Raw genomic sequence first — 21,590 nt, forward strand, 5'->3', positions numbered from 1 at the left:
GGCAGGAGGAGCAGGGAGGTAGGGCGATTGGCTGCAGTGCAACAGGCTGTTGCACATTGTTGCCAGGATCTTCAGGGTGCCGCCAGGGTGCCGCCAGCTCAAGTGCAAGGTCTCCCCCGCTGAGAGTCGCTTTTCTGGCCCCTGCTGTAGGTGAGAAGGGGGAGGAAGGGAAATACCAAGGAGACTGATTTTAGGAGGCTAAATGGCTGTGGTGGAGGTTGGAATCCAATTCAAAGCAAATCTAGCTTTATCTCACACCATACGTTATTATTCAGTTATGCTATAATTAGGCATCAGAACAGGGTTCTGAGACCTCTGGCTGCTCTGGAAAGGGTTGCAGAGGCTTGGCAGCGACCAGCTTTTCCCCCTTTGAGTTGCCTATGGACAAATCGAGTCAAAATGAAGATTCAAGAAACAGAAACTGGCTGATTTAAGTTAAAAAAGGGGGGCGGGGATTTATTAATAGAGTATAGAAGAGTTCCTTAAATAACTGGGAGGATGAGAGAAAGCCAGCTTGGAGGCTGTATAGTCAGGAACAATACCTCAAATTATGGCACATGGCAGTGCTTATGAAGACACCCTAGCTGCTTCGTCTGGGTATAGTCGCTGCTGATTCCGTGGCTAATACCACTGGTTTGGTATTCTTCTTGCTGCTTCTTACAGCTAGAAATCAGGTGAGCTGCTGCTGGGCCACTTACCCAAATGGATTATGTGTGCTTCCCAGTTTTTCATCTTCCCAACTTCCAGTGGAGCCTTGGTCACGTGGCAATACCCTAGTTGAAAAGGGAGCTGGAAGCAAATGCCTGACATTTTCCAGCTTCTACTGTGGAGGAAGAGTCTAAAGTGGGAGATTCCTGGGGCGCCTGGGTGGCTCAGTGGGTTGAGCATTGGACTTCAGCTCAGGTCATGATCTCGTGGTTTGTGAGTTGGAGCCCCACATTGGGCTCTTTGCTGTCAGCATGGAGCCAGCTTCAGATTCTCTGTCCCCCTCTCTCTCTGCCCCTCACCTATTCATTCTCTCTCAAAATGAGTAAATAAGCTTTTAAAAAATAAATAAATAGGTGTGCCTGTGGCTCAGTTGGTTAAGCATCTGACTTCACCTCAGGTCATGATCTTGTGGTTTGTGAGTTTGAGCCCCGTGTCGGGCTCTGTGCTGACAGCTCAGAGCCTGGAGCCTGCTTCAGATTCTGTGTCTCCCTCTCTCTCTGCTCCTCCCCTGCTCATGCTCAGTCTCTGTCTCTCAAAAATAAATGCACGTTTAAAATTTTTTTTAAAAAAATGAAATGGGAGATTCCCCAAATATGGGAAGATGGTTCAGAAGTTAGGTAGCCAAAAACAAGGAAGCCTTGAAGAGGACGGATATACAGAAAATGGCACATTCTGAGGCTAGCAATCTGGTGGCAAAGGGAGCCACAATCATTTTATATGAGGAACTAGGGATGTTGTATAGGGGAATGGGATCAAACACCAGAAGGTCTCTTATAGGGAAAACAATTCGACTTAGTTTACTTCCAAGGGAGAGGACAGACACTGTTGGGTAGGTGCACCAGAGATATAAACTTCTGCTCAATATGAGGAAGATTTTTATTTTTTGTTCTTTAAAACAAAACCAAACCAAACCATGTTTCCACTATGAAAAAAATGCTCAGACTAAAAATGTAGAAAGATAATAACTCATAAAAACAGAACGCAAAGACAACTGCTGATAAAATTTTAGCGTTTCCTTTGTTTTTTTCCTATCCTTTTTGTTTGCCCAACAGTATACATAGCTATATATTCCCTATATATCATCAGATACTGCTTTTTTCCACTTACTATCATAACATTTTTCCTTTTTTTTTTTTTTTTTTTACAACTCTACAAATCATAATATTCCATCAGGAGCATACAAAATAATTTACCTAAACATTTCTCTGTTGTTGACAGTGAGGTTATCTCCAGTTTTTTTTAAAAATAATATTGCAATGAGCAATAGAATTATGTGCTCTAAATGTTAAATACATACTTGCTAAATATATTATGTAAAATATTTTCTTTATCTATCTTTTAATATAAAAATGAAATGAGGTGGAAAATGTAATATCTTGACAGTACTCCCAGAATTTCTTTTAGGAAGGGAGCTGTTGTTATTTTATCTTTTTTTAAAGTTTACTTATTTATTTTGAGAGAGAGACAGAGAGAGAAAGAGGAGGAAGGGCAGAGAGAGACAAAGAATCCCAAGCAGACTCTACACTGTCAGCACAGAGCCCGACGTGAAGCTCGAACTCAAGGACAGCAAGATCATGACCTGAGTCAAAACCAAGAGTCAGATGCTTAACTGACTGAGCCATAAGCCTCCTAAGGGTAGAAAGTAAGATCTTCAGGGTTGGAGTGTTGGCTGGAACCCTAGCAAAAAGAGATGGGGTTAAGATGTCTCTATCTGCCCGGAAATGAGGAAGAATTTGTTTTTTTCTCCAGAGAGGGTGGGATAGAGGAGAGAATGGTGGGCCAGGGAGGAGACTAGTGATTTGGGAGAAGGCAAGGCCCTAAGAGGTGAAGGGCCAATCAGAAAACTTCAAATAGGTTGTTCAGAAAAGACTCTAAGGAATGTCTGATGTGTAAGTTTAAACCTTTTGCAATGCATCATGTGACCCTGCTCCAGGGCCCAAAGCGTCATAATGTCTTCTCTGCCCATGAATGTTTTGTGTGGGAAGAGGTGTGGGCAGTCTTCAGGAAGGGCTTCGTTTCTACATTTTTGAACTGTGGCACTACAGCAGCCTGGCAGAAACAGGAACCTGGAGGCAGAGAGATTCAGAAGAATATAAATCTCCAGAAATTTGCAGAAATCTTAGGGAAGTCTTTGACCTCCACAACCCATTCTTACTTCAATCTCCAAGGACAAGGAGGTCGATGCCTGAATTACAAAAGTAATGCACATTCATTTCAAAAAGTTAAAAAAGAGAGAGAGGGAGGGAGGCAGAAGAAAAACAATCACTCATAGTTCTATCATCCAGACACCTGAGGGTGTGGCCTGAGAAATGTACTTAAGGGGAAGAGGTAATCCTAACTTTAAAAGACATTTGGAGAGAAGGGAGTTACCCATTGCTCATATACCTGTGAGTCAAGTTTTGTTCCTAGCCAGATAACAAACCCAACTTCTTCCGCCATACTGCCTACTAGCTGCTAGGTATCTTGTCATGGTATATCTGAAGGGACAGGTTGGGATAACAGGTCCCTTCCCAGTCCTCAAGAACTGGGTTAAGAAGCAAGAACAGAATTTGCTACAACAGTAAGGAGGATGCTCCCCATTTAGGTGGGCAAGCATATTACTTAAGTACAAAGGAAGATAGGTAGAAAGTCCATAAGCATAAATTTCTAGTTGCAGAAGCCTCTCCAGGGAGGAAAGTCTTTTCTTTAAAATTACAGGCAACACGGACTCCTCCAGTGGAGTCTGGAGACCCAGGTTCTAGCCCCGGCATGGCTTCTGACCGCAAGTCACTCACACTCCCTGAGACCGTTTCTTCAGTGGAAAGACGTGGAGGCTGTATTAGACGACCTTTAAATTCCCTTCCAGCTTTAAATTCCCTTTTGTGATACTTGTCAGACTTGTCTTACGGCCCTGGAACATCCCCTCCTCCTCCTCCCTCAGCTGCTACGCCCGCATCCCACACCAGAGGGCGCTCCAGGCGGGTCCTGGGTAACATGCGGTGGGCGGAGTGCAGAATCAGGGGAGCGTCCAGGACGCGCGGTGATTGGCCCCGGCCGGGGCGGAAGGGGGCGTGGGGAGAAGGGGGCCGATCTGCGCGGTGACCTCAGGATGGTGGGGGCGGGGTCGGGCCGCGCAGCGTGTGACGCCGCGGCCGCCTCGGAGCTGGGGATTAATGGGAAAAGTTTTGGCAGGCTTCGGAGGATTCTGCGGAGCCTGCGGGACGGCAGAGGCGGCGCGGGAGGCGGCCAAAACAGGTCAGTCCGGGTCGGGGGAAGCGGTAGCAAGCAGCGGAAGGAGGTGGCGGGCCCGGGCTGAGGCGGCCAGCCGGGTTGGGACCCGAGGCCCGGTGGGGAGTGGGGTGGGGGGAGCGGCAGGGGTCCGCGGGTTGAGTCGCTGCGGCTTCCCGATGGCCCGGCCCCGGCCGGTGCGCCGTGGTTTGTTGCTCTCCTGGCGCCCGCGCGCCCCCAGCCTTTTGGTCCCCCATCACTGAGCCCGAACCGCGAGCCTCCCCCACCAGACTCTGTGCCCCCTCTTGGGCCTAGTGGCTCCGTCTTGTCCCATTTCTGTGTTCTGAGAGCTGGGTCTAAGGTTCGGGGTCCTCTTCCCTTCCCTACCATTGCCTCTGACCTCTTCCTTCATCCCTTCTGTGGTGTCTCCAAATCATTGCCCTCTTTACCGAGGATCTCCTTGGGGATCTTCTCTGTCCCTCTCGTTATCTTTATCTCCTGCCTTCGTCCCCCTGTCTGCCCTCTCGGTCTTTGCTCTCTTTTCCCATCCTGGTCCCCCTTCTTCCCCCATTTCCTGCCCCCCCACCTCAGGATTACCGCTCCCCCTCATCTTCGCGGTGTTATTAGGCTTTTTCAGCCCCGTGCCAGCAATCCCTGTCTATCTAAGCCCCTTTTACCCTGGCTACCCTCAGATGCCCTGTTTTCGCCTCTCTAATTTCCTTATTAGCCCCGTCCCCTGCATTCCTGTCACCTACCTCCCAGTTCCTTGCCTCTACTTCGGGAAGAAGCATTAACTAGCTCCACGCTCTACTCCGCTTTTCCCTTGACTTGCTGTTGAGATACCCCCCTGGGGTGGGGTGGGGGGCATTCAGCCCCTGATTGAAGTAAGGGGCTGAATGTCTGAGGTAAATAGCAGGCAGGTCTGTTTGGGAGAATTGACTTGGGTGTTGCATCCGGGATGATGTCCAATTTGTACACCATTCTTCTAATCTCAGTTTTAATACTTCCCCTTTATGGGTCTGTTGACTTCCAGGAACCCTTGGGGAGAGACCAGCCGCTGAGTTGGGTGTGTGCCAGGGGTAGCTGGAGGCCTCATCCAACTCTTTTCCCCTTCCAGGAAACAGGGCTCCGTGTCTTTCCACTCTGGATGTACCCAAGCACGGTTACATCATGATACTCCAGATTATCTCTGTCCTCTCTGCCCACCCTTCTCCCCGTGCCCCATCCCAAAGAGCTAAGAGAAGTCTCCAGAAGTTGTGCCCCAGAGAATGCCTTAACCTTTTTCCTCTGTACTGTGTCCAAGACATTTTTTTCCTGCATGAGTTTTGAAATAGATTGCCAGCCCGATAGCCCTGGGGGCTGGCAGGCGGCTGTCCCGTTTGTTATTGGTCACCTGAACCAGCCTCTGATTTTCACTCGTACATCCCTGACCTCACTGAATGTGAGGGCCTCTGATGTCAGTCACTGAGCAGGTTCTCTTGAAGATTCTTCCTCCATTTTCCTTGAGAGCTTAATTTCCTGCGGATCCAAGAGGGAGGCGGACCATAAGTTCTGTTCCTTTTGCCCTGCCAGGTGGATATCTGCCTGGGGAGGTTGTGGGGCTGTATTGGTTAGATGGTGTCCGGAATTTGAGTTGTGTCCAGTCACAGACATATCCTCTCTGGGGCTAGAGACCCCACCACCTTCTTGATGTGTCTTCGTGTCAGGCAGAAAGTTCTTTTCAGATGCTTTCAATTTGCGCTCCTTTATTTGGCATTGGTCCCCTGGAGAGATCTTCAGGAAATAACATATCCTCTGTTTCTGCCCAATCTGATCTTGGAGGATTCTGAAAGCATGACCCACTCTCACATTTAGAAATGAAGGCCTGTTGTTTCACCTGGCTCTGGGTTTCTAGGTCTCCTCTTTTGAGGATCGTGCTCTCTGTCTTTGAGCCAGAATTGGACCCAGAATTGGCAACCTTCAAGAGCTGTGGTGGACAGCCAAGTGAACCAGCTTGGACCAGACTTTAAAGTTTTGGAATTCTCTTGTGCACTGACCCTTTTCTGTGAAAGGAGTACGATTGTGGACGGCTGAGCCAGTTTACTCTCCACTGGCCCCTGAGCCCCTTCCTAAGCAGTACTTGTGTCGGATTTGGGCAGAATGGACCAAAAGGGGTGGCCTTCTTCCTGTGAAAAGCATCCCTCCAGGGTTTGAATGGGTCATTCTGATGGAGGTGAGCTTGTGTGTTTGGCAGTAATTTAGTCCAGTCTCTGGCTCCCAAGGACTTGACCTGGCTTTTTGAGAGGTTTGCTACTCCTCTCTTTGCTTATCCGTTAGTGGGGCTCTGTACCCAGGCAGCAGGTGAGAAGGGCTTGAGAAGAGGGCAAGCCCAGTCCTTATGCAACAGCTTGGGCACCAGCAGCTCTGGCTGGATACATTCCTTCAGTTTGTCCACTCTGTGGCCTTTGTGGATGGTCAGGATTATCAATTACCAAGTTCCCATTCAGTGATTTTTTGCAGAGTTTGGGCCAGCCGTCTCTGTTTTTCAAAAGGTGTAGGCAGACAGACCCCTGACATTATTCTACAGAAGATGTAACCTGTCAGCTCCTTAGTTTAACGGACTGTTCTTTTGTTTGGCTGCCTTTCTCCTTGCCTCTCCACCAGTGTTTTCTTCCTTTGGTGTGTGCCTCTACCCATTGAAGAAGAATGGCCCTTACCAGGCCTGTGGTCCCTCAGATCTCTTCCCTAAGGGCCGGATAGAGGATAGCCGTGTTGTACACTGGCCTCGGAAGCAAGTAGGCTTCTGCTTTGGGTAGAGTACAGCTGTTCTGGCTGTTGTGCAAGCTGTCCTGAGGGCATGCAGATCCTGGCATGTTCTGGGACCGTGTAGCTCCTCTCTTTCAGGAGTTGGATTGTGGCTTTAAAGACTTCAGCTGTATAGCCTGTCACTGAGGCTCACCTCCCAGTGTGTTCCCTGCTGGCTGGGAAGCTCAGTTGCAGGGCCCTTGTCCAGTGCCTGAGTAGGGCCTGGAAATGCCAGGAGCTGCCCCACTGCCTTGCACTGTCCACGCTGGGATCACTCTCTTCTTCCTCCCTACCCAGCGTTTCCACAGACTTGGTCTGTCCTGCCAGGCTCTGGCTTGTGTCGGGTCAGAAGTTCTGTGTGTGATGATTCCCTGGTCTATGCCATGTTGTCCCAGATTGCACAGTGGCTGCTTGTCAATGGTTTCAAATCCCCGAGCATTTTTCTGTGCCTTGGGATCCAGGGGGAGGAGCCACTGACAGCAGCTGGTTTCAGAGGAGAGCTGGGCACTTGCTTGAGCCTGGCAGGGAGGAGATGGCCTCTTGCATCAGGTTTCAGACATGTGGGTCTTCTTCCTTGGCAGGTGGTTCCTGGCCTTCATAACTCCGAGGCTGGTGATTGGGGTGTGACTCTAGTCCTGGTTCCATGGGGCTTGGGTCAAGGACTCAAGCATGACTCAGGGCATCTCCATTTATGAGCTGCCACCTGTGGGGGATGTTGGACTCCAGATCCTTCTTCACGTTGCCAGCTCCTTGTGCCCCACCCTGGTAAAATCAGCAAAGCCGGTGTCTGCTTACTTGGAAATCAGCACACTACTTCCAGGACTGGGAAATATTTGCTGACTCAGGCTCAGAATAACAACATCTCAGGGTGTGTGTGTGTGTGTGTGTGTGTGTGTGTGTATGTGTGTGTGTGGGAAGGACAGAGAAAGAGCCAGCTTGCTTGGGAGCACCTTTTGAGCCCTAGTGTTTAATTATAATATTAAAGCTGCTTTTCTGACCCCTGGTGCTTCTCAGCTGAAGATGTTGGGTTTCTTTCTATCCTGCAGTGTTGCGTGGTGTTTTGGGCATGCACGTGGTACTCACGCAGTGGCTTCTGTTCACCGACAGATGAGGACAGATGCACCGAAGTGGTAATCCCATTTTCCTTACACAAGGACCTCTGACAACCAACTGACACATCCCAGATTTAGGATCCTGGCCCAAAAGATGAAGTGATTTCACTAGGGCTGAGTTCCTAGATCCCAGGTGTCTATCATAACATTTGGTACTCATTGTTTACACATAGTGGGCATTTATTTAAACATTATTAAAGGTCTATGGCTTATGTAGTTTTGGGGAGAGCACTGAGATTTTTCACCTTTACACCCACTAAAACATAGACTCCACGAGGGCAGGGACTTAACTTTGTTTCCTGTTGTGTCTAGGACTGCCTTGCACCGAGGAGATGCTAAATAAATATTTGTCGAATGAATCAGTGTACAAACTTTTCTTCTCTGTCTGTGTGGGTGCCAGACAAAGATGGTGTCTGTCATTTTCTTTCATTTGTGCAACAGACATTTTTGAGTGTCTGCTATGTGCCAGGCACAGTAGTAGATACTTGGGGAATGATGATAGTAAAAAAAACCAGATTCAGTCCCCATCTTATGGGTCTGTGGTTTGCTGGCATATGTGAGCTGGGCATAAGAAATGGAGCCGTTTTCTTCCATCTCTGCTAGCGTAGCAGATCTGCACAATGCTCTGGGCTTCTTGTTACTGTTTCCCTGTTTGTCCTCAGGATGCCTGGCAGATTTCATAAACTCTCAGAAGGGGAGCTACAGGGAATTCGATGTCATTGTCCCAGCTATTTGGGAGGCCGGGCTATGGCGAGGTCCCTGCCGGGGGCCAGGGAAACATGGGCTTCCATCTGGTTTGTTGTAATCTCTGAAGTTCAGTGGTTCCAGGAGCTGTTTATGAGCCTTACTTCCCTTTCTCTGCCTTTAACACCCTGTGGGTTTTCCTGTTGCCAAACAGGGTGCCGAGCCCATGTGTCTGTCAGTCTGTGGGGGTCAGGTTGTTTGTGGATCTTGCAGGAAGGCCTCAGGCGGGGGCCCCTCCTGTTGTCCAACCCGTACCAAGTCCTTTCGTCTCAAGGAAATGTGCATGAGGAAGAAGGGGGGCTTGGGAGACTTCTGAGGTTCCCTGCGAGGGGATAAGGTAGAACTTCCCCCTGGGTTCATTGCTCTGTCGTTTGTGTCAGCAGCAGCTAGTCACAGTGGCAGCAATTGTACATGTCCAGGGGTCACTTGTCCAGTTTATCCCTAGGCTCTGAGCTCCCAGTCCCAGCTAGAAGTTTTCTTTCTTAGTTTCCATTGGCAAAAGGTGAGGCTGTCAGAGTTTTCAGTGCTAATCTCAAAAAACTGTGGTTTGGTTGTTATCTTTGTCTTTCTCATCTGAGGCACTTTTGTGGGTCAGGTGCTGTGACAGATGTTTCAGAAACGGTCCTTGGCTGCTCCCGTCCCCCAAGTGTGTGGAATCTAGTTGGGGAGAGAAGACATGTGCACAAAAAGATTTTGAGGGGCGCCTGGATGGTTCAGTCAGTTAAGCATTCAACTCTTGATCTCAGCTCAGGTCATGATCTCATGGTTTGTGGGTTTAAGCCCCGTGTCGGGCTCTGTGCTGACAGTATAGAGCCTGCTTGGAATTCTGTCTCTCCTTTCTGCCCCTCCCCACCCCCTCTTTCTCAAAATAAATAAATAAACTTAAAACAAAGTCTGTCAAATACTCAAATCTAACTTATAATTTGTTACTCTTGGGGTGCCTGGGTGGCTCAGTCGGTTAAGTGTCCGACTTCGGCTCAGGCCATGATCTCACAGTTCGTGAGTTCAAGCCCCACGTTGGGCTCTGTGCTGACATCTCAGAGCCTCGAGCCTGCTTCGGGTTCTGTGTCTCCCTCTCTCTGCCCCTCCCCCACTCATGCTCTGTCTCTCTCCCTCTCAAAAATAAATAAACACTAAAAAAACCTTATAATTTGTTACTCTTTTCTTTCAAGTAAAAAATGTTGTATCATGAAAAAAATGACTGGTTTAGCTTGCAACTCAATCTCACGACTGTTTTTTCTCGATAACCACGTAACTCTTGTTTTATTACAAAGAATATTTAAAAGACATGTACTTAAAGGTCAAGATTTAATGAAGTTAGTTTTTATTGTCTCATTTAGGACATTCTTTTTTTAAATTTTTTTTATTTTAGAGAGAGAGGGAAAGAGGGAGAACCCCAAGCAGGCTCCACAGTCAGCATGGAGCCTGATGTGAGGCTTGATCCCACAACCCTGGGATTATGACCTGAGCCAAAATCAAGAGTCAGGTGCTCAACCGACTGAGCCACCCAGGCGCCCCTCATTTAGGATATTCTTAAGTGGAATTGATAATTTATTATCTTTCATTGTTGTTTGAGTTGACTGGCTCATCTGGGCAGTTCTTAGTTGGGATATATTGCTTTAGTCAAATGGAGGCTGGGACAGGAGTCATTTGAAGGCTCAACTGGGCTGGACATCCACCCTGGCTCACTCACATGGCTCGCGCTTGATGCTGGCTGTTGGCTAGAGTGCTTACATGTGGCCTCCGCATGTGACTTGGTCTTCTCACAGCACGATGGCTGGATTCTGAACAGAAACATCCCAAGAGGGAGTATACTGAGAGATCCAGGGCTAAAGGGCAAGGTTTCTTGTGACCTAGCCTTGGAAGTAACACAGTGTCAATTCCTTTGTCTTTTCCTGGTCTCAGGACCAGTTCAGATTCAGAGGACTGCACAAGGGTATGAATACCAAGAGGCATGGTTCATTGGGAGGGAGAGAGGGCTCCTCAGAGACCAGCTACTGCTTCTTTTTTAGCATCCCTTTTGTGAGGTAGCCTGGCCGGTATATATGAGTGATACTTCCAGGAGAAAAGTGCATCTTCTCACGATTTCCATTCCTGGGAACCACTGTTAGTTAGGAAATTCCTAGTAGGTTGGTAGAGGCCATCGAATGCCAGGTGAAGGAATTTGCACTGTGTGTTTTTTGGGCAGTGGATAGCCATTAATGGTTTTGGAGCAAGGGGTGATTGTGTTAATATTGCATTAAAGATTGATTGAATGGAGAAAGAATGGAGATAGAGAGGTTAGGTAGGAGACTACTCCAGTGGTCTGAATGTGAGGAAATTCTTCCTCATACTAAATCTGAGTTCCTCTGGTTTTGATTTCGATCTTTCAGCCACACAGATTGAGGACCCAGGGCATGGCTGGAGGAACCCCATCCCCCCTTTATTCAGGGACGCTGGTACACAGGACAGATCAAAAGGTTCACCAAAGGTAGAAGGCAACTAAAGTCAGGTTTTATTGTCAAGGCGCATTAAAAAGTTAATAAAAGAAAAAAAAGTTAATAAAAGAAAAAAAGAAAAACCAGTTAGTAAAAGAAAAAAATAAAGCTTCGTTGTAGCACCACTAACAGTGTTTCAGTTACATCTTCGTTTCGCTCTCATGGACCATTAGGGAGCGAGGAGAAGAGTGAGAGGCAGAAAGAGGGGGACATATTAGAGGCTGGTAGGGAGAGGGGGAGAGAAGGAGGCCAAAGGGGGAAACAGCAAAAAGAGTGTGAAGGAGGTTGGGAATGGAGGAACTGCTCCAGGCTGAGGGGCGACTCACCGAGCTGGCAAAGAGCCCACTCCTTCTGTGCTTCCTGGGGGGCCCTGGCCTCAGGGTTTAGACACCTCATGTCTTGCCCAGCCTCTGTAGCTTTTTCATTTGAGAAGAGACCGTGGGAAGAGCTGGAGTGGATTTGGTGTTGGACAGACCTGGGGGTGATTCAGCTCTGGTATACAGGGTATACGGGGTGACTGAATGGCTGACGTGAACCTTGGGCTGTGCTGAGGTCCCAAACCCCCTTTGTACCGAGCTACGTTCTGAGGTGGAGAGCTCAGGAAGAAATGCCTGTCCGAAACAGTGCCTTCCCTGAGTTGCAGGCTGTGGCTCCGGGGGCCCAGCCTCAGCACGGGGAGTCTGCAGGTGCTGTTAAACAGTTGGTGTCCCGGGCAGTGCGTTGCGACACCTCCCCTTCCCCACCCCCCACCCTGAGTCCAGTCTTCAGAGCCTGCCTCCCAGCCCGGCCTTGCCATCATCTCAGCAGCCCTCCCAAGACCATTACCAAATTCTCCACAGCTAATAGTGACACACCTTTGAAAGAGTTCTCTCATGAGGCGAATGCTGAAGGGAGAGGCTCCCCAGTGTTAGGGGAAAACCACTTGCTGCTGAAGTTCATTTCTGCGCTGTTAGACGAACAGGTATCTAAAAACAGATTTTCCCTGCCTTCACTTGTAATCTGCTGTAACACCGTGATCCTTGTCTTATCACTGCTTTCGGCACTTCCCTCATCCAAGAGTTGTGAGCTCAGAAGCACGTGTTTTTGGCTACTATGCCAATGGAAGTGCAGGCCAACTTTGCTCTCCCAATAGGCGACATTAGCCAAGCAGGCCACCCTCCATATACAACAGTCTGTGGGCCCACTCTCCTCAAAAACAGGCCGTCCTTCAATTTGCCAGAACCCAGAGCTTTATCTATCGTCCTCTTTTCCAAACAAGCAAATGTGGTGTCCCTTCCTCAGTTTCCCTTAATTGCTTCAAATATTGCCTTGTTCATAACTCTCACTTTACTTTCTTTGCCTCTGGTTCCATTTCCTTTAGCACCAGGTTTCTCAGCCACAGACATTTTGGGCTGGGTAAGTCTTTTATTGATTGATTGAAAGTGTGTGTGTGTGTGTGTGTGTGTGTGTGTGTGCGCGCAAGCAGGGGAGAGGCAGAGAGAGAGAATCCCAAGCAGGCTTTGCCCTGTCAGCACAGAGCCAGATGCAGGGCTCAATCTCATGTAACGTGAGATCATGACCTGAGCTGAAACCAAGAGTCAGACGCTTAACCAACTGAGCCACCCAGGCAGCCCTGGGCTGGGTAATTCTTTATCAAGTGGGCTGTCTGTGTATTGTAGGATGTTTAGCATCATCCCTGGCTTCTACCCCACTAGATGTTGATAGCTCCTCCCTCTACCAGTTGTGAAAACCAAGAATGTCTCCAGACATTGCCACATATCAAGGGGGCAGAATCACTCTTGGTTGAGAGCCACTGCTGTGTCACTTCGCCCACTAAATATTTCTGGCCAGCTGGATCCACCGGTGAACAGCACATCAGTAAAACCAATACAGTAAGCGTGTAGTTCTTAACATTGGAAATGTATCCTCCTCAGTCACATCACTGGGCCCTTGAGGACTTTGGGGAGCAGTGAAATAATTGACAATGAGTAGCATGTTCCAACTAAGTAAGTGACAATGAGTAGCATGTTCCAACTAAGTAAGAAGCCGTATGATGTCTCCATAACAGAGGGACAGTGTCCAAGGTGTAAAGCAATCTCCTGGAGTGGTTGTGTTTCTTGTGTTTTGCTTTTCCAGGTCTTTTGGTATCTGGGCCAAAGCCACCTTCCTATAGCTCCCAGAGGTGCCGTGCAGGATAGAGTTGGTAATGTGTAGCGTGTAAACTGTCATTAACCTGTCCGTTCCTGGCGTCAGACATTACTAGCTGATCTGGTGCTCTGATCACAGCAGCATTCCTCTCCAAAGCCACATGAGTTCTTGGAACCCTCTACGCAAGGCAGTTCTCATGAGAGAAGGCTCACCTGCCATCCCTGATCTTGAGCTTGCTTGTCTGGTCCAGACCATTTCTTTCCAGCTTCCCCTACTGCAAAAGCCTTTGGGACAGTCCAGAGATCCTGGTGGGTTCCCTTTGACCCCACAGCACTTGCCTCTTGGGATGAACTCCTATGTGGTCCATTGGAGGCTTCAGGTTGGAGACTACCGTTCTCCCTTAAGGAGGCCTTCCAGCGGCCAAAATGCTCAGTTCCATGAAATTAGTTCCCCACCCCTTAGATAATAGCAAGCAATGATAGCAAAAGAAAGACCCTAGTCCAGGACGCTGCCAGGATTCTTGTTCTGACCCTCTTTCATGTGGACCAGAGGTCTGAACTATGTTCCTTCCGCACTTTTGGAGTCTGTCTTCCGTGGTGGTAGACTGGGAATGGTCCCCAAAGATATCCAATATCCAGCCTGTGACCCCTAGGACTTGTAGATGCTACCTTATATGGCAAAATGGACTTTGAAGATGCAATTAAGGATCTCAAAATGGGGAGATTATCCTGGATTATCCGAGTGGGCCCTAAGTGCAGTCACAGGTGTCCTGTTAAGAGGGAGGCAATGGGAAATTTGATACAGAGGAAGGCGGTGTGACTGTCACTGGATCTCAAGATGGAGGACGAGGCCAAGGAACACAAGGAATGCAGCTCTAGAAGCTGGAGAAGGCAAGGAAACACATGTTCCCCTAGAACCTCCGGAGCAACGTGGCCTTGCCAATAGCTAGATTTTGGAGTGAAACCGATTTTGGACTTTCACCTCCAGAACTGTAGGAGAATAATTATGTTTTAAGCCACTAAGTTTGTAATTTGTACCCATGGCAGTAGGAAGCTACCTATAGGTCTCATTTACCTCCAGGCACAGGTGGTGACTTGGCTGGTCCTCGTTCCTATTTTAAGGCAGTCTTAGAGCATCCCTTTTACAGCAGTTCAAGATTCTAGGTCCTGCCTTTTCCCAGACTAATATTTGAAACAATATGCTCTTTGGGGGAACCTTTAAAAGAGTTCTTAGGAGTAAAAGAGAAAGCCTCAGGTAGTGTCTGATCCTTGTTTTTGTAAGTCACCCCATACCTTCAATCAGACCAGTAATAGTTTCTTTCATACTGTTGAGGATCCAGGATTAGTGTACATCTCACTCCGCTTCCATCTACCACTCATTAATAGGCATATATTGGGTACCTCCTATGTGCTAGGCATTGGGGTGAAGGAGTGAACAAGCAGATGAAGAAGACTCCTGCTCTCATGGTGGTTGTGGTGGAGAATGAGGAGAGAGCCAGAATTATGTAGTGAACAGGTCAGATGGTGGTAAATGCTATATCAAAAAATAAAGCAGGAAAGAAGTAGTGGCACTTTTAAATAGAGGGATTGAGGAAGGCCTCACTGAGAAGATAATCTTAAGGCTCGAAGAGGAGAGTGAGCCATGTATGGGAAGAATCTTCTGAGTGAGGGAAAACAAGTGCAAAGGCCCAGAGGCGGGAACATGACTGGGTGTTTGAGGAATAGTCCGGAGGCCACTGTGGCTGGAGTGGAATGAGGGGAGAAAAGAATAGAAGGTGAGGTCAGAGAGGTGACTGGGGCCAGATCACCGTTGACCCAGAAGTCTGTAAAATCTCTTACTTCACCTGGCCCTTAGCCTCTTCCTTCCTTTTCTCCTCACACGACCCCTCAGTCTTTATGCCTGTGTTCCTCAGTTCCTTTACATAGAATACCTATCACATCGTACCTACGGCGCATCAGCAGGTAAACGTAGTCAACTTAAAATGTTGGAAGAGGGGGGAAAAGCATTCTCCTCTTTCTGAATAATAAAAGCACTTTCACTGTCAGTAGTGGTATGGAGCTGTGTTCCTAGGGATGCAGGTTGGCTGCTCTGCTCTCCCCAGGCAGTCCTGGGGTGCTTCCTGGGGGTCCTCACTTCGGTCACCCTCCTCCTCAGCCCATGAGGACCTCCAAGCCCCCAGGCCTGCTACTTCTTTCCACTCCACTCCTCCTGGGCTACTTAGTGTGGGTCCCACAGCTGCCTTCCTGACATTCTGTCTAACCAGCCCACTCTTCTCCCTGCTTTCCTCCCAGGAGCAGCACATAGCCTGCCTTCTCCCCCACTACTCAGCCAGGTGGCTGGGGGCTGCTGGAAGAAGGAGCAAAGTGTGCAAGCTGGTGCCACTGCACATTTATGGTCACCACTTAGCTTCTCAGCAGCCACAGGCCTGCCCCCACCATGTCTCAGAGCCCCTAGCTCTCCTGGGAGTGGCCTTTCCAATCCGAGGGAACTCTGCCTCCTCTAGGTCCTCATGATGTGGTTTGGGTTTCTAAGAATCAGGTCCATACAGGTCAAGTAAGCCCAGCTTGAAAAGTCATACTGTTCCTGGATAGTGACCCCATGCCAGTTCTGGTGCTTTGGCAACTTTTCAGAATGACAATCTGTCAGTAGTTCATGGTAAGCTTCATTGCCATCTAGGGGTCAGTTACATATTGTCCCCACAGATTAAATTCTCCATGCCCGTGTCCCTGATTTTATAGTCTGAGGTGACGCTTCCCAGCACCTGCTTTAAATAATGGCATCAAATTGATTGTTGCTGAGAAATTAAAAATCCTTGGTAATAAGCAAACTGAGCAATGATCATTTTCTATCTCCCAAGTGAAAATCACTAGGTGAATAAATTCCCAAACTGTAGAATGCATCCAATCAAAATTGTATTATCCCAGTCTTGTTTTTATTTTTGCAGTGTATGATTTCTATGACATCTCTTTTTTTTTTGGCATCTTAACGCCCCAGTGTATTGACAACATCTACTTACAATTTGCCTTTCATGTCCTTACAGCGTGTCACCTTGTAGAAAAATATTTTGTCCATTTTCTAGCCCATTTCCTGACCTAGTAGGCTTATCTGCACCCAGGCCAAGGCCTGTCTCCGTCCCCTGCCAGCCTAGGGTAGCCTTGTCTTCTCACGCACAGCCAGGACCATCTGTTTTTGATTCACTTTTGTACCCCCACCCTGGGCACGTTGCAGACAACCAAGAATACCTCTCCTGAGGTGGTTCCAGCGCCGCCAGTGCTGCCCATGTGCTGCTTTCCCTCTGTGGTCTGCGGCCTGGACCTTGCCCTCCTTTCTTCCTTCTGCTTCCACCGTGAGAAAGAACTGATCCATCCATCTGATGTTCTCGATGAATCAGAGACCTTGTTGAGTCGCAAGGGAGCAGCCTCCACCGCACAGTCACGTGCTCGGTCCTGATGAGTGTTCATTAGCCACGTTCAAAGATCATCTCCCCCGAAATTGGCTCCTTGATGGGCAAGTGTCTTGTGCAGAGATGGCTCACCAAGCACTTGTCAGACGGAAGGGTGACTGGATGGCCAACCTAAGTGGCTTGCTTCCTAGAGTAGCACTGGCACTAACCTGTGCCGGAGCCCTGTCTGGGAAGTCACTTCACGGGGCAGCAGTCAGACATCTGTAGAAGGAAACTTAAGGACCCCTTGGCTAGTTATTGCTCTTCCCTGTGGTTGAAGCTCAGTGAAAGACAGCTGAGGTTTTTGGTTTTGGCAGTCTTTCCCATTTGCCTCCTTCTCTCCACTTCCTCCCCCGGGGGTCTGGGGAGCCTCCCTTCTCGTACCTCTGGCTCAGCACCTACCGTGCTATATTATGGTGGAGTTATTGCCTGCATTCTAGGCTCTGATGTCTGATTGTGAGTTCTTTCGAGAGCTGGGCTCACCCGTGTCTAATACCCACAGAAGTCAGTAGCTACCCAGGAGCCAAGCAAGCTATGGCTCTAAGGTGTTGAATGCACTGTGCTAATCACGTCACATGTATCACCTTGTTGAATCCCCACAACCCTGAGAGGTAGGACTCATTATGCCCGTTTTATAGATGAGGATGTGGAGGCTCAGACTGGTTAGGAAAGTTGCCTAAAAGCTGCACAACTAGTAAGTGGCAGAGCTGAGATGTGAACCCAGGTGTGTAAAGCTGTGTCTTTGATTACCACACAGCAGGCCTCCCCACAGAGGATGGCTGGTTGACTGTAATTCTTCCGGTGTGGAAAGTACCTGCTTGACTGGCCAGACTGGTGTTGGCTTCCAAGAGCACTCCCTGCTTTTGAGCCCAGCAGAGTGTCTTGTTGGTCACTGGGCAGAACCAGATGTTGGCAGGCGTTGGAGCCCCCTGCGCAGTCTTGTGCCAGGTCAGTGGGAAGAGGAGGCCCTGAGAATGGCTGTACTTCGTGCCTCCCTGGATCTGCTTCAAGGCCGTGAGCAACCCCCTAGAACCAGAAGAAATAACCAGCCAACTGGTGGGCCAGGCATGTGTAGTGGCAGGGGCTTGAGGGAGGAAAAAAACCAATCTCTGATCTGAGTGATTAATCAGCCTGTTTGCAGTCTGGCGAAGGGAGAGAAGAAAGAGAGAAGGTGGCCCAGGTGTGCAGATATGGAGAGAAGAAAGAAAAGGAAATTGCCTTTATTCAGATTCTCCTTTGGGCCAGATGTCATGCCATGGGTGAGCTCACTCTCCTTCATACCAGCCTGCAAGAGGCAGGTATTGGTATTCCCATTTAACAGATGAGGACGTGCAGGATCACAGAGCTTAAAGAGCCCACTCAAGTCACACACCTGACAAATGACAGAGCTGGGGTTTAAGCCCTTTGGTTCCCCCTGTGCTTCTCAGTTCAGACTGCTTTTCCTGCTCTGTCCCCTTAGCCTGGGCTTTGCAGGCACTTGTGAATGTGTGCGGGTATCCACTGTGAGCAGAGGCTGAAGCAGAATTAGGGCTCTGGGTACCTGTCCTACTCAGCTGCTTGGTTCCTACCTAGACCAGCAGGACCCTGGGCTCAACCAGCAGGGCCTTATGTTTTTCCCCTTTCTAGTACCTTGCCATCCTTGGCTTATTTTTAGAGAGCTATTTTTATTTCTGCTCCCACTTCCTGACTGGAGGCGCAGGGTTTGGGGTACAGGGAAGGCTCTGGGAATCAGAAGAGACAGGCATAAGTAGCATCTCAGCGGTGTCCTTGGCTGGGCTCTGGGGACTGTGCTCCCCTGCCTGCCTTGATGGCCCCTCCTCAGGCCAGCTGTAGGCCCAGGGGATCTTGGACAGAGGGACAGTCGCACTCCTCCTTTCTTTGGCTCCTCAGAAGGGAAGGAGCTTTCCCCTGAAGCAGAACAGGAAGTAGCATGTGGCACTCTTCATATTTTTAGCTCACTGGCTCTTTCTGAGGATAAGGACTTTGAGGGAATTTGGGGTACTGGTTGAGAGCCAGAATACGTGGGACTGAGTTCTGGCTCTACTAGTAGCTTTGGGCAAGTCACTTTATGCCTCAGTGGCTTCCTCTTCTATAACAAAGGGGAGATAACTACCCCTCAGGGCTGACTTGAGGATTAAAAGAGCTCCTACTTGTAAAGGCATAGGTGTATCACTCATTGAGTGTTGATTGTTTTATTGTTAGTGTATCTCTGGACCTTAGGCACCTAGGGCTTGGGGTGGATGCCAGTACATGTTCCTTGGTGAATAGAACTTCAAGACTATTTATTTTCCTGTTTTCTTCTGAATGTTGGCTGGAGTGGGTGTTGACTCCCTGCGGAGCCCACAGAGTAATTCTCATGGCAGCTTCCTGCAGTCCACCCCCTCTAGCCCTTACCTGAGCCTTGGATGAGACAGTCAGGTGAAGTGAGGAGTCTTCCAGCTGGAGGATGTCAGTTGCCACCCCCCACCCCCCGCCCTGCTTTTTTACTTTTGCACCTTTCTGAAGCTCTGGCTTTTGGTTGTGAGCTCTGGAGGGGTAGGGACCTGGATCCCATGGGTGCAGACACGACCAGGCGATTCAGGGTGCTTGGGCCCAAGGTTTTGAAGGGGGGAGGGGTTTGCCACTGGCAAGCTGTTTAGCTAGTAACAATGAAAGACATCTTTGGAAACTTGTACTTGAGGGCTTGGAAATTAATCAGATACCACCAGTGGCCAGTATAATGGAATTTGGAAAACAGTCGTTTTTTAGGATATGGAGCTGGCACTCAGGCACAAGCGTTTCCATGTGTGTGGTTTTTAATTTATCTTAAAATGTCTTAATTATATAAATAATGCTTATTCATAATAGACAATTAGAAAATACTTAAGTCATGGGGATAGAATGGGCAGCATGCATTATTATAGTCAGTAACATTGTATTACAAATTTGAAAGTTGGTGAGAAAGTAAATCTTAAAGTTCTCATCACCAGAAGGAAAAAAATATTTGTAACTTTGGTGACAGATGGTAACGAGACTTATAGTGGAGATCATTTTGCAGTGGATACAAATGTCTAATCATTATGTTGTACACCTCAAACTACTGTATGTTGGTCATACTCCAATAAAAAAAGAAAATACACCTAAGCACTGAGAACGAAATACAAGTCATACATAGTCACACCATCCATAAGTGACGGCTGTAAAGTTTAGTCTGTGTTCAGATTTTACTATGACTTTGTGTACTTATTTTTTTTCTTTCAAGAATGGGATAGTATTTAACATTCAGTTTTGCGACTTGCCTTTCCAATTTTTCAGGTGGTTTCTTTCTTTTTTTAATTTTTTGGGGGGAGGGTTTGTTTATTTTTGAGAGAGAGAGCACTAGTGGGGGAGCGGCAGAGAGAGTGGGAGACACAGCATCCAAAGCAGGCTCCAGGCCCTAAGCTGTCAGCACAGAGCCCGACGCAGGGCTTGAACTCATGAACTGTGAGATCATGACCTGAGCCAAAGTCAGAACTTAACCAACTGAGCCACCCAGGCGCCCTGATAAGGAAATATGTCTTGGTGAAAGGTGCTCTTCCACCGAGGCCCTGCTCTTTCCATGAACTTGCACCTGGTCTGCTTTCTCCACCTGGCGGTGCCCAGGCCAGGTGGTTTCACAGGTCTGGTGTGCCCGGCCCTGCTGGCCTCTGTGTGTCAGCAGCTGCTCCGTGGCACCTCACTGGGCAATAGGCAGGGATCTGAGCATAGTAGTCAGGCATAAGGAAGATGTTCCCAGCACCCTCAACGGCTCAGATTCCATTCTAGAAAAACAGCTCAGATCCAGCAAGAAAATTGAAGATGGGGTATTCTGGGAGGAATAAGCTATGCCTCCCCTTTACTTCTTACAGAAAAAAATGAGATCTCTGGCACTAGGTGAGGAAAAGGCTTGTCTGAGCCCTGAGGGTGAGTGAGTCTTGGCATCTCAGCTTTTTTTCTGGGCCCCTCTGATTTGCACACAGGCTGGTGTTACATGGTGAGGCCAGGAATTCATGATTATGGACAGGATGACTTCTGTAAGTTGTGTGTTCCTATGGGCCTTCCTGGATCATACTTGTTTTCCTGTGGATCCCAGTCTTGGTACAACTTGGCAGAAACCCTCTGGGCCACAGAGCAGGGTAGCTTCCTGTACATCCCCTCAAGCATGCACTGCTCTTCTCCCTTCCTCCACTCCTGAGCTATAATTAAGTTCCTCCGTGAAACCGAATCCCTCAGCTGACACATGCTTGTAACTGCAGTCCTGGTCATTGGGCAGCTCGTCTGGGGTGACTCTTGGGGCTGGTGTCTCAGCCTCCAGACGGTCTTGGGTAGGTCTGTAGGAGGTGGAGACCTGCCAGGACAGGGATGGGTCTAAAGAAGCAGGGACAGGCCTTGCCCAAGAGCCCAAAAGTAGGAAGTCATGGGAGCAATGAAGGGCTTGTGAGCAGCCAGAGTGTGTTAGGGGACACAGAGGTGGAGGGGATGGACAGGCTGCCTTGCAGGGTGAGAGGGCACGGACAGGGACAGGCTTTTGAATCACTGAGCCCCAAGGCAAAATGTGAGCAGTTTATTTTATTTTACTTTGTATATGTTTCTCTAGCATTAAAAAATTTTTTTTGATGTTTATTCATTTTTGAGAGACAGAGCACGAAGGGGCAGAGTGAGAGACACACACACAGAATCCGAAGCAGGCTCCAGGCTCTGAGCTGTTAGCACAGAGCTCTCTATGTGGGTCTTGAACCCACAAACCGCGAGATATGGTCTGAGCCAAAGTTGGACGCTCAACCGACTGAGCCACCCAGGCGCCCCATAGTTCTCTAGCATTTTAAAATTGAGATATACTTCACATAACATAAAATTCGCTTCTTTAAAGCATGTATGTCAAGGGGTTTTGGTGTATTCTCTCTGATGACCTCTAATTCCAGAACATTTGCATCACCCCAAAACAAACCCTGTACCTATTTGTACTTAGCCCCTGGCACCACTCTCCCCTCA

General features: G+C 48.6%; 1 protein-coding gene across 6 annotated transcripts in view; it reads left to right on the forward strand.

Annotated features, from left to right (window-relative positions):
- The first annotated feature begins 3,810 nt into the window (after positions 1-3,810).
- The window catches only part of PPARD (peroxisome proliferator activated receptor delta), an 82,453-nt gene continuing 64,673 nt past the window's right edge, over positions 3,811-21,590 (forward strand). For 3 of the 6 annotated variants that reach the window (XM_042986189.1, XM_042986192.1, XM_042986193.1), the window contains exon 1: positions 3,811-3,942. The gene's annotated coding sequence lies outside the window, so the exon portion shown is untranslated. Of the gene's footprint in view, positions 3,943-4,082; positions 7,830-21,590 lie in introns of those variants that run through there. The other 3 variants (XM_042986191.1, XM_042986190.1, XM_007085279.3) reach the window with 3 other exon arrangements.

Source organism: Panthera tigris, chromosome B2 (genome assembly GCF_018350195.1).
Source record: "Panthera tigris isolate Pti1 chromosome B2, P.tigris_Pti1_mat1.1, whole genome shotgun sequence".
Taxonomy (NCBI): domain Eukaryota; kingdom Metazoa; phylum Chordata; class Mammalia; order Carnivora; family Felidae; genus Panthera; species Panthera tigris.